Source organism: Leptodactylus fuscus, chromosome 4 (assembly GCF_031893055.1).
Source record: "Leptodactylus fuscus isolate aLepFus1 chromosome 4, aLepFus1.hap2, whole genome shotgun sequence".
NCBI lineage: Eukaryota > Metazoa > Chordata > Amphibia > Anura > Leptodactylidae > Leptodactylus > Leptodactylus fuscus.
In genome coordinates this window covers 54,106,630-54,115,177 of record NC_134268.1, presented here as the reverse complement: position 1 = coordinate 54,115,177, position 8,548 = coordinate 54,106,630, and positions in this window count along the sequence as shown.

Sequence of the window (8,548 nt, the reverse complement as noted above, 5' to 3'; positions counted from 1 at the left end):
ATTAATATTTATGCATCTTACACAAACATATAAAAACATTTACACCAGGGTTGTAATTACCGGGGTAGCAGGGGTAGCAGCTGCCACAGGGCCCGGACAGCCACTACCGCTGCGTTTTTTAAAAAAAAATTTTTTAAATAGGCCGTTACTGGCTGGAGTTACTCCAGACGGTAAAAGGCCCTATTTACTTACCGATCCTGGCAGCGGCCCGGGATGGGTAAGTGACACCGAGGGCCCCAAACACAGTATTATTATATTCAAGGGTCTGAAAAGACCCTCGAGTATAATGACCGGAGGCCCAGGAGAGGTAAGAGAACATAAAAAATTGTTACTTATCTCTCCGGGCAGGCTTTGGGCCTACTTGTGTGACATCCCTGACTTCACATGTTCAGGCGTTGCGATGCAGGCCCCCCGGGTCACGTGACGTCCCGGATATCAATGAAGATGGCCGCCATCAGCGGGAAGTACAGCAAAGCCAGGGATAGGTAATTAACAGTGTTTTTTTATGTTTGTATCCCTCCTGGGTCTCAGATTATTATGCTCTGGGTTCTGAAAAGCCCCCAGTGTATAATAATTGTTCATGGGTGTCCACAGTGGGGCATAATGCTATGTGAAGAAGCCATTATGAGGTATAATGCTGTGTGCAGGGGCCACTATGGGGTAGAATACTTTGTGCAGGGGCCACTATGGGGCATAATACTTTGTGCAGGACCACTATGGGGTATAATACTGTGTGCAGGGGCCACTATGGAGGATAATACTGTGTGTAGGGGCCACTATGGGGTATAATAGTTTGTGCAGGGGCCACTATTGGGTAGAATACTTTGTGCAGGGGCCAATATGGGGCATAATAATTCGTACAGGGCCACTATGGGGTAGAATACTTTGTGCAGGGGCCACTATGGGGCATAATACTGTGTACAGGGGCCACTATGGGGTATAATACTGTGTGCAGGGGCCACTATGGGGTATAATAGTGTGCGCAGGGGAATGCGGGCAGGTGAGTCGGTCGGGGTCTTCAGCGTCGGGGGGGGGCATGTCAATAGTTCACCAAGGGACCCCATCATTCCTAGTCATGCCACTGATTTACACCCAATTACCAACATAGTGGAACCCTTCCCCCTCCCTCCAGTGTAATTTATAAGTAGTTCATGGACAAAACAGTAAAATTGGTTTCCAATTACAAAACTATTTGTTGTAGGGCTTCAGTGATGAAAGCTCGCTGTATAGTCAGCAATAATGACAATCTTACTATCAGGCAGTTTTCGCCTGACCAATATTGCTGCTCGGTAAGGCTGCTTGCACACTACTGTAACACTACAGTTTCCAGGCCGTGGATTGTACATCTCCATAGACTTCTATAGCCTGCAAAATTCACAGCTTTGTGCACAAAGAAGTCTATGGAACCGCCCAATCCATGGCCTGGAGGCCCGTAAAAAATACTGCAGTGTGCAAGCAGCCACTTAGGATACCAGACATGTTTTGTCAGTGCATGCGTGCGTGTGATCCATGTGTATGTATGCACGTGTGCATGCATGTGTGTATGGTATGTGTATATGTATGCATGTGTGTGTGCGTGCATGCGTGTATGTATGCGTGTGATCCATGTGTATGTATGCGTGTGTGCATGCACGTGTGTGGTCCATGTATATGTATGTGTGTGAGCACGTGCGTGTGTGTATTTCTGTGTGTGCACATGTGTGATCCATGTGTATGTATGCGTGTGTGCATGCACGTGTGTAGTCCGTCTATATGTATGTGTGTATGTGCATATGTGATTCATGTGTTTCTGAGTGCACAAAGCAAGTGTCCATGTGTGCGGTAGTTGTGTGTGAGTACACATGTGCTCTGTTCGTCCGTGTGCATAGTGTGCATCCATCTGAGTGTGTTTGTGTGCATGTGTGGTCCGTTCGTGTGTGTGGTCCGTGTGTGTGGTATTTGTGGGTGGTGCTTGTGTTGTGTGTGTCTAGAGTGCTCTGGTGTTTGTGTGTCTGTATTTTGGTATTTGTGTGCTGTTGTGCTTGTGCGTTGGTGTATGTGTGCCGTCTGTGTGATGTTTATATGGTGTTTGTGAAATGTTTGTGTGTTGTGTGTGGTGGTGCGGCCCCTTTAGCAGCGACTCTTTGGGGCCATTGCTATAATCTGCCCCTGTCAGTCACAACTGTTGTTTTCCCCTAAGCGCCTTCACTCTTCCCCATTATATGCATAGGGCTTAAATTTAGGGACCCCAATCTCATGACGGGGGGACACTAGAGAGATGTAATGTGCGCAGTATTCTGCTCCTGTGGGTGGAGAGGGGGCATGCCAAATTTCACTCAAATCGGGTGAGAACTGTGGATTTTTATAGAGCAGACTGCTACAGATTTTATATATAAATATATATATATATATATATATATATATATATATATATATATATATATATACATATATATATATTAAGGAAATCTGTTTCCTTCTCCACTCATCAGGCTGCTTTCCTCCTCTGAATCTTTACTCAGATTGTATAGTTACATAATACTCTATCTACATATTCACATCACACAGAACTCTATGGAGAAGGGAGGGGGATTGGGGGCTAATAATTGTTTTATTGCCTTGCTTAGTACTGTGATAACAGGGGTGTAACTACTGGGGTAGGATCGGTAGCAGTAGTGGACATTAGGGGCCCAGTGGGCCCCTGATATTTTTTTTTCTTTAATTAATTTATTTTAATAGGCCATAGGCAGGGCCGCCATCAGGAATTTTGGGGCCCCATACAGCCTAAGTGTCTGGGCCCCCCCGGCTGGCGCCATTTTAAAACTACTTCATTTTGTGACATACCAACAAAAACATATTTTGCGACATACCTTCTAACATCTTTCCACTGCCCCCTGTATCCATACCTCCCAACTTTTGAAGAACCAAAAGAGGGACAAAATGTGCGGCGCGCTTTGCGCGCCGCAGCAAATTTAGCCCCACCCACCGTTATGTTGACTCCACCCATTCTCATTAATTTTTCATGTGCCCGCACACAGTATAATCCTCCTACAGTCACCCGTACATTATATGTCCCCCTCTATCTCTCCCCCAGCTTCATATACACCCTTCATCTGCACCCAGTTTCATGTCTCCCACCCAATCTCTGCCCTCAGATTCATGTCTGACCATCCATTTCTGCCCCCAGTTTCATGTTCCCCCCCTCCATCTCTGCCCCCAGTTTCATGTCCCCCCCATCTCTACCCCAAGATTCATGCCCTCCATCTCTGCCCCCATATTCATGTCCCCTCCATCTCTGTCCCCATATTCATGTCCCCTCCATCTCTGCCCCCATATTCATGTCCCCTCCATCTCTGCCCCCATATTCATGTCCCCTCCATCTCTGCCCCCATATTCATGTCCCTCCATCTCTGCCCCCATTGTCATGCCATCCTCTCCATCTCTGCCCCCATATTCATGTCCCCTCCATCTCTGCCCCATATTCATGTCCCCTCCATCTCTGCCCCCATATTCATGTCCCCTCCATCTCTGCCCCCATATTCATGTCCCCTCCATCTCTGCCCCCATATTCATGTCCCTCCATCTCTGCCCCCATTGTCATGCCATCCTCTCCATCTCTGCCCCCATATTCATGTCCCCTCCATCTCTGCCCCATATTCATGTCCCCTCCATCTCTGCCCCCATATTCATGTCCCCTCCATCTCTGCCCCCATATTCATGTCCCCTCCATCTCTGCCCCCATATTCATGTCCCCTCCATCTCTGCCCCCATATTCATGTCCCTCCATCTCTGCCCCCATTGTCATGCCATCCTCTCCATCTCTGCCCCCATATTCATGTCCCTCCATCTCTGCCCCCATTGTCATGTCCCCTCCATCTCTGCCCCCATATTCATGTCCTCTCCATCTCTGCCCCCAGTATCATGCCGTCCTCTCTCTGCCCCCAGTTTCACGTTCCACATTACACTGACTGACTTACCTTCTCCTTCGTTCCCTCGCAGCTCTCTGCGCGCCTCTCTCTCACACTGGCGCACAGTTATAGATGCGATGTGACGTCATCACATCGCGTCTACAAGCCAGTAGCGGAGGTGGCGAAGCCGCATATGTGACAGCGAGAGAGGCGCGCAGCTCCTGTGTCAGCTCCTCGCTTCGCCGCCGGCTACTGGCTTGTAGACGCGATGGCTGAAGCGAGGAGCTGACCTGTGTCAGCTCCTCGCTTCACGGCTGCCGCCGGCTACTGTAGAAGCGATGTGATCACATCGCGTCTACAAGCCAGTAGCCGGCGGCAGCGGTGAAGCGAGGAGCTGACACATGTCAGCTCCTCGCTTCAGCTGCATATGTGTCAGGGAGAGAGGCGCGCAGCGGCGAAGCGAGGAGCTGACCTGTGTCAGCTCCTTGCTTCAGCCGCGTATGTCTTCAACTCAGATCTGCGTCCTCTGGATGCAGATCTGAGTTGAAATAGGACATACACAATGACTGCTACGGGCGCCAGGGGGCCGGCACACGGTGGCGGGCCAAAACCGGGCCCCCCCCATTTTTCAATTTGGCCGGGCCCCTGACGCCAGTACCAGTAGTACTGCCCTATCGGCGGCCCTGGCCATAGGTAACGGGCCCTATTTACTTACCAGCCATTCCTAGTTACGCTACAGAGTAATAGATTCATCTTAAAAGAATAGCAGTGTTAAAAAAGTTTCCTGACTCACAGTGTAGCAGCTGCAGTTATTTATATGTCTTTTCTGGCAGCTTCTTCCTTCCCCCTCACTTCTCCATAGACTAATATGTAAAAAGTAACTCAGCTTGATAACTGGAGAAGGAAACATAAGATATATAACAAGGTTTCTTATACTCACCTGTACAATTCATCTAGATTGTTTCAATAATTGGAGGTACGCTTTAGGGGTATGTTCACAAGGAGGAATTTGTTCAGGCAGAAAGATTTGAAGCTGATTCTGATACATTATCTTGAAATCTGCTGAAAAATCTGCTTAAAAAACACTCCTATTCAGTTCAATGGGAGTTTCAGGCTGGAGAATGAGCAGGACATGTATTTTTTCTGCTAGCTGAAAGAAATCTGCCTCTCATTGACATGAATAGCAGGCAGATTTCAGGTGGAGCTTGGGGCTGATTACTGTGTGTGAACATACCCTAAAAGACCACTGTGCAGGTCACCTTGCTCTGCAGGTTTGAGCCCCAGCATGTGGATGAGACGTGCATAAATCTCTATCACTATGCTGCTACTATAGATCTCAGCTTGTTAGCCGCTGGTGTGTTTGCGGCTTTTATCCCGCTGCGATTACTACCTGCTTGGTCCCGGCCTAAAGCAGCGTTCCTAATTTAAATGGAAATATTTTCAAGCATCCTATTTTTTCTTACTTTGTGTTCTGTTTTTATGACGTTTACTTTTGAGATACACTTTCATTGATCTATCCAGTTCTTTTCTCATAAACTGACTTTGTATTTCCCTTACCCTTAGGAGATTTCATAAGTCTGAAAGAATTACATGAATTTTGACTTTAATAAACTGAGTATAAAATTTAGTTCATATTTTATTGGCGTTTTTGGAGGGAGCAATAACAGGTTTTTTTTTGTTGTTGTTTGTTTTTACCAAATATTCTATTGTATGAGTCTTACCTCAGCATGAAATATGAATGAGGAAGACATTATTGGAGAGGGATGAAATAAAGCAAGGGTATATAGTTAATACATTTAGGATTCATTATAGCGAACCTTAGCTGCAGAATTCAGAATTTTCCCTATATATTTAATAGGGGAAGAGAAAACGCAAAGAAAAAAGCAGCAATGAAAATTGCAGTGGAAAAAAGGTGTTTTAGAAGTGTTTTTTTGCTGCGTTTTGTTATGTGGGACTTAGCCTAAAGCTGAGGCCTCACATAGCAAGATACAGCCAAAAAGTGCTGCGGAAAAAACAGGTTCTGGGGATAATATCACTCCTTAAGTAGAGATCACCTCCACAGGTGTATGGAGACATACAAAAGCCTTTTTCGCGCCGTTGGGGGATTATGGGAAAAATATGCAAATTATGCAAAATATGCAGATTTGCAGAAATAACATGCATTCTTTTCCGCAGCACTTTTCACAGAAAGTCTGCTCAGTTTTCCTCTGCAGTCTTTGTTTCTATCATATCTATATGGAAACCGCCAGCATTTCCATACGTGTAATTGATATGCTGCGATTTGCAAAAACGCTCACACGACATAATGGGAAAGAAACAGGGGGCACACAAGAGAAGACATTTCTTAGTGATATCTCCTGACCCCTTAGGGTCCATTCACACGCAGTAACGTGCCGCGTGATGTGGCACGTATACGGTGTGTGAGACTTTGAGCGCTGTATACAATCCGCCGAACCCCCATTGAAATCAATGGGAGCGTATACGGCGCTCAAAGTCTCACATGCCGTATACGTGCCACATCACGTTACTCCGTGTGAATGGACCCTTATGTTAGCTAAATAATGTCGTTTTGCTATACTTCTACTGACTGACCATGGGCACATAAGTGTTGTTTGTGTCTCTTAGAGCACTGTACACACCTAGACACACTTGTGTGAGCATTTATCTCATTTCTCTCTCTCACATAGAAGAAAGCAGGGTGTTGTTCTCGTTCTTCTTCCGTATCAATAGACACAGGATGTTTCACTGCAGTTCATAGCTTGGTTTCATTTTCCAGATCCCATCATAAGGTACCGCTGCCTCCTTTAAGAGGGACACTTTGGTAATATTAATGTACGGAGACAATGTGACTGTCTGCAAGCTACAGCTGCTTAGATGCCCTAGACATAGATGAAAAATGACACAGGTCACATTTATTGATATCAATGTTTTATGGCTCTTACCATAATACTAACCAAATATTGCAGATTTCATGTTGTACTAATTTTTGCTACAATTGGAATGAATTTACATGGGAAAATTGTTTAAAATCTTGTCACATAACTATGTATGGGTAATACCAGCAGTCTGTAAGCACCAGCATCTCTGTCATAATCTCCAGAATGCTCTTTCTCCTTGCTATTTCAGGCACCTTCTCCAATCGGAGTACCTGAGCAAAAAGGTTCCTAGCTTGTTAGTTCCTGTGAAGTTGTACCTGCTTACTGTATACTCGGGGCTTCTATTTTTCACTTCTACCTGATTATCAGACTCTTTACCTCTTCTGCCTCCCCTTACCTCAGTCTGCTTACTATTTGACCCTACACCACCTGTCCTGACCTATTGCATAATTTACTTTATCTCACGTGCTCTGCTTGTCCTGACCTTAGATTGTCCTTTGCCCATGTCTCTTTCTGTTCTGTCGGTGCAGTGCATTGTCATATCTTGACCCAGCTGTCACTACACTGAGACTACCCCTACTGGAAGGATCACTTAGACTACACCCCCTGGGGTAGCCAAAAGCCAAACCAATTTAGATTTACCAAATTATACAGTGTGCAGTACAATGTAGTGTTCAAAAGACACCTTTGTACGGTATCCAATTAAAACTATGATACAGTGCTCAAATAATACCGACATACAGTGACTAAATAATAATCTTACATCTTTATGATTGTCTACACTGTTCAGAAAAAAAAATGACAGGGGTTCATAGTGTTTTATTTCTGTTGTTTTTGTATTTCTTTTATGACCAGCACTACAAAATATGTGGCATCTTATGGAATACTTGTAATATACAGAATTAATATATACATTAGTTTGCATCTTGCCCTAGGGACGTTGGCCTGTTTAATTAGTCTAGCCCGTTACTTCTATATGCCATTAGTCTGCACTGATTTATACCTAATAGCTGTCTGGTGCATTGCTATCTAAGAGCACAATGCTGTAAGCATCGGAAGCATGTTCTTAATAATAATAAGCATAATAATAATAATAAGCATAATAATAATGATAATAGTTAGGGATGAACGAATCGATTCATAACAGGTAAGGTTCGTTAGAGACTTTGGAGTTCACCACATATGAACCACTATTATACTCTAGGATCTAGTCAGACACCATGAGTATAATAAGAAGAGGACCAGGGGAGGTGAGTAAACATAGAAAACAGTCTTACTCACCTCTCCTGGCCTCTGTTGTGACATCCAGAGGTACCTCGGTGCATCATGGGGCATCTAAGCTTCATGACATCAGCTCGTCTCCCCGGCAGTCGACAAAGTCATTTATAAGATCAAAAGAAGCTCAAAGATGACACCAAGGGACCAGCAGACAAGCAATGGAGTGTAGGGGAGGTTAGTAAGGGCTCGTTCACATCTGCGCCCGGGACATTCTGCAGGTATCTGTTTCCTGCATAAAACAGGGCAGGAGACGGAAACCTACCGGCATTTTTCAAACCCATTCATTTGAATGGGTTTGAAAACTGTCCGGCCTTGATCGCCGGTGAGCGTTTTATGCTCTCCGTGGCGAAACCGTTTTTTTTAACAGACACAGAGTTGGACATGCAGTACTCTGTGTCCAGTTTAAAAAAACGGTTTCGCCACGGAGAGCTCAAAACACTCACCACCGCTCACAGCCAGACACTTTTCAAACCCATTCAAATGAATGGGTTTGAAAAATGCCGGCAG